Below are 4,880 nucleotides of genomic sequence, written 5' to 3'. Positions count from 1 at the left end.
TATATATATATATATATACTAGTTCTGGAAACGTGCCTTGCACGTTTGACCTCTGTTATTGTTATTATTTATAAAGGTCCAAGATATAAAATTGCTCAATATTGTCTGATGTACTCCTATATATCTTTTTGTGCATATAAAATAAACTTTTTTTAGTGTTTACTTTTTGCCTAGAACTTAAATATCAAAAAAAAATTTTGTGAATGATGAGCAACTTGTAAGGCTAGAACTAAGCCCCAAGGCTGAAATTTCTTGGGATATAAATACTCCAACAATGATTAAAAATAAAAAAAATGAATGAAGGACACAACCCAATTAGAAAAATAGTGACCAATAAAAAAATATTACAAGAACTATTAGATTATGTGTTTCTCCAACAATCATGAAAATAAAAAATGAACGAAGGCACAAACAATAAGAAAAATAGTGACCAATAAAAAGTACTCCTGACAGAAGAACTATTAGATGATGAAAACAAAGTGTGGTGGATTAATATTTTTTATCCAATTTATAAAGGGAGAAATTAAGTACATGAAATGTTTGTGAATGAATGTGTTTAATGGTAGAAGTTGAAAAATTTTAACAATCAAATTCATTAAGAAATGGAAAATGATAAGTTGTAACATCTAATCATGTATTTGGCCTAGTTTAATTGTCATTATTGATTTAATTTTTAAATTAGTAAATGATTTTTAAATTTAAAAAATTGGTGAAGTGCATTTTCATAATCTAACTTTAAACTTAAAATCTCCACGCTTATAATGGAAAACCTCAACCGGTGACGTGGCAACACCACAATCCAACATTCACTTTCATTTTTGAAAATTCCACAAATACCCCTCCCCTGTATCCCCTCCCATCCATCGCAACTCTTCACTGCCACCCCTTCGCTCTTTCAAATAACCCTCCATTAAATCTTCCTCCTTCACATGCTATAACCATTCCTTTCTCCAGAAACCTCTCGATCCTTTCTTTACTTTTTCCATCTGCGATCTTTCTCCTCTGGTTCCTCCACCGCAACGGAACAACGGCCCCGCCATCCAACAATTTCCTGAGCTTACTCTAGGTACGATGCTCTTAACATTACATTATTTGAATCACTTTTGGATTCCGTTGTTCTCTTCTTCATTCTTTCTTGCACGCAGGCTTTATTGATTTCACATAGTAGAAATCGATATTATTTGCTCCAATTTCATATCTATTCCAATGCTCTCCTCCATACTCTTTCTTTCGTTATGTTTGTATTGTCATCAGTCTTACATAACCCTAGATGTTTGGGCGATACCCATAGTTTATACTGATTTCGCTTTTTTTTCACTTCCACAAAAATCTCCATTACTTTCTAACCCACTGCTGTTGTCAATATATAAATCCAACTGATACTTATTAAACTGGTTTTCCAGTTTAGACTTTTGGCAATTAGTTTCCAAATACACAAATAGTCACCACAAACATCTGGAACAATTAAACTGATTTGGGGTGTTGTACTAGAAATACTGAGATATTTAACACCCTCTAGAATCTTTATAGAACACTAATAACATTAATAATTATACTCAATTTGGTTGAATTATAGCGTCAACTCATAGATCAAAATTGTTATTCTGATAGTTGATGTTAAACTAGAGGGAGATTTGCAACTTTCAATTGGTAGTCATCTTAATAACTGCAGTAACTGTGACAGAATGTAAATTTAGAGAACTTATGGAGAGTTATTAGTATACTCTAGCAGTGTGGTGAACAACTTCTATGGCGGGGCAAGAAAAAGAAGGAGGGCAGGAGGTTGTATGATTTCAGACTGGTTGTTATACAAGTCTGAAAACATGTATTAAGCACTGATAAGGGTGGAAGTACTTCTAGCGGTGTTGGGATCAACTGCAAAGTGAGGACGTGAGGGTTCAAAAGAGTTTGACAAAGAGGATGCTGAGGAAGAAGCTGTGAAGACATTGTTTCTATTTCACGTGTAACAACTAAAGCAGTATTGACTATCCTCGACGCGGACGAGGACAGGGATGACCAGAAATACATACAAAATATTGTTTACCAAAAAATCTTTCAGAATGCACGTGCAATAACAGTGGTAGGAGAGGAGGTATTTTTTATATTATTATAACAAAGTGCGAGAAAAACTGCCATATCTAACTTTTGTTAATGACTCATGCCCCTCAGATAACTAACCATACAAATAGGAATTTGTGACGGAGATGCAAGGTGAATGCCTCAGCACATTACCACAGTTCAGTATCTAAATGCCATAGCCAAACCTGAAAATTCATTAGCAGTTGCTAATACAAAACTGAGAGTCCAGTAGCTTACACAATTTATATTGTGCCAGAATTTGTAATAGCAACTGAAATGAAAGACTTGCGTGTAGGTGTAACCAATAGAACAACAACTGGAGCAACTTCACAATGGAAGATGATTTTTGTGGTTCATTATTTGAATCTTGTAAGCCGAAAGAATAATATTAAGTTTGCATATCTGAGCTCTATTATGTAGCTTCTTCCTATCGGTGAAATTTACATGATATGAATCTACCACTGACTAAAAAGATTGATTTCTAATTTTGTTATCACTTTCAATGAGATTAGTTATTCTATGTTCTAACCATTGTTAGAGAATTGATTCAAATAAGGTGTTAACAAAGTTCTTAAGTTGTATTTGCTATTTTATTTGCTTGTAGTGTAAAGAGTTATTGATGTTTTAGATTTTTATCCCTTTTAAGTGTTGCTATTCCAAATCAATGTTCTATGTCCCCATAAGGATGCCTTAGTTTTGTTTGTTTGTTTCTCAAGTGGGGCTGCTTCTTGCCTATGAAATATCATTTGAATAATATTATGTTAATCAGCCCGCCTCCATTCATTATGTTGTTGTTAGTATACTTTTCTGTCATAGAACATAATTGGCTTGCTTGACATTATTTCTACTTATTCAAGTTGTATCTATGTTGATCACATTTCAGTGTTCGCATTTTAAACGCCATAGCCAAACCCGGAAATCCATAAGCAGCTGCTAATACAAAACTAAGAGCTCAGTAGCTTACATAGTTTATATTGTGCCAGAAGTTTTAATAGCAACTGAAACTAAAGACTTGCATGTAGGCGTAACCAATAAAACAACAACTGGAGCAACTTCAAATTGGAAGCTGAATTATGTGCTCCATTATTTGAATCTTCTAAGCTGAAAGAATAAAATAGTTGTTAAATGGAGTGATCGGCCTTTTCTTCGATGGTTCTTTAATGGAATGTTGCACTTGCTTTGTTCTATTCTTTCTTTGGGGATGAAATGATACAAGTGTTAACTCTTGTGAATTCATTTGCACGGCCTATTAGTAACATACTATTTGGTTTGTTGAGGCTTTAATACAGAGAAATATTTCCATTTAAATTAAGCATTTGAAGAGGTCAACGGCAGGCAATAGTGGTTTTTATTTGTTTCTTCCATTAACTTATTCTCCATCTAAAAATTTGGTAATTAGTTGTCTATAATTTCTTTTTTTCTTCCAGATTGTTGAACTACCCAATAGACAGAGATTTATTACCTTTCTTAAAGGTTGGAGAGAATATGAAACCGCTATATTCCTATTAGAAGTTTCTTCTGTTGAGAGGTTCTTGTATGTTAACTTATTTAACAATGAGTTTTATTCGTGTATTAAATTAAGTGGTCTTCTAGGAAGGTTTAATCATACGATGAAAGGAAGAAAAATCTATCAAATCACCATTTAGGGGGAAAATGAAAATGTCATCAAGAGCATCACAAAGGTTAACATGAAGAGGACATGCATCTTACTAAATAAGGATAAAGATGAAGACTCTTAATTAATTATTCACTTTTTCCTATTGGGGTCGTTGTACTTCCGGAGAAATTTGAAGTGGCTATTACAGAATACCATCGTACCATACAACTGATTTATGGTGTATGCTGAATCAAACCAATTAATACTGGTATAGAAGGTGGCGTTTTCTATTACAACGTATGGCACAAATCTATGCGTTTACTATTTGAATAACAACATTACAATTGGGAAACATTTCAGTCTACTGTCTGCATAAATACACATTGTCAAAGAACACAATATATTACATCTTATAGTACCGGCACTTGATTATATACAATTGGGAAAAGCTATAATGACATCTTGGGTTAGGGAATTACTTGATAAGCACCAACTCATCGACATCTTTTTAATATAAATACTTTTTTATACCAATTACACTTAAATGTAAGAAATAAAGGACTTGAAATGTTTTCAAATGCGCTCAAAGGCTATCAGCAAATGATACATCTAGTTGCGACTGCAAAACAATGATATGATACAGACTGTACTATTACTTACTAACAGATTTACAATACAATTACTAATGAGGACAATACGGTGATACTTGTATTCAAGACAACCAACTGAACTCAAACGTTATAATGTATTCATAAATGGAATGATTGACGGCCAACCATGAACTACCATTGGTCCAAGACATGCGAAAGTGCAATGATGACACACTACTGCACAGTTCAAAGAGATTTACAGATAAATTATGATGATTTGAGAACGGATTTTGTAGCCAATTCACACGACAATTACAATTTCATATGAAACAATCATATAAGTGTAGTACACACTGGCCCGCGCAAAGCGTAGGTGGTTTCCTTAGTATCATATATTACCAAAAGCATGAACAAAAAAGTTGAAAGTTGAATTACGATTTTACCCCTTGTATATATTACTATAAGTGGGAAGAGCTTAATCTCAAAGTTGATTTACCGTTTTAACCCTATAGTATTACTTAATTATTAATTTATTAGTTAAATATTAATTTATTACTATAAAATAAATTTGGTGATATCATTTATATTTATATCTTTATATTATATATATATAT

At 32.9% G+C, this 4,880-nt stretch overlaps 1 long non-coding RNA gene across 4 annotated transcripts; it reads left to right on the top strand.

Moving 5' to 3' along the window:
* Positions 1-852: 852 nt before the first annotated feature.
* On the top strand, positions 853-2,610 carry LOC107009305. Of its 4 annotated transcripts, none has more exons than XR_001455393.2 (2): positions 853-1,066; positions 1,733-2,610. It is a non-coding gene; the product is annotated as an uncharacterized LOC107009305 (long non-coding RNA). The 4 variants fall into 4 exon arrangements; XR_001455394.2 differs by having other exon boundaries at positions 1,730-2,610; XR_001455392.2 differs by having other exon boundaries at positions 1,720-2,610.
* The last annotated feature ends 2,270 nt before the right edge of the window (positions 2,611-4,880 follow it).

The sequence above is a fragment of the Solanum pennellii genome, chromosome 2 (genome assembly GCF_001406875.1).
Source record: "Solanum pennellii chromosome 2, SPENNV200".
NCBI classification, from domain to species: domain Eukaryota; kingdom Viridiplantae; phylum Streptophyta; class Magnoliopsida; order Solanales; family Solanaceae; genus Solanum; species Solanum pennellii.
This window is presented reverse-complemented; position numbering and strand designations above follow the sequence as displayed.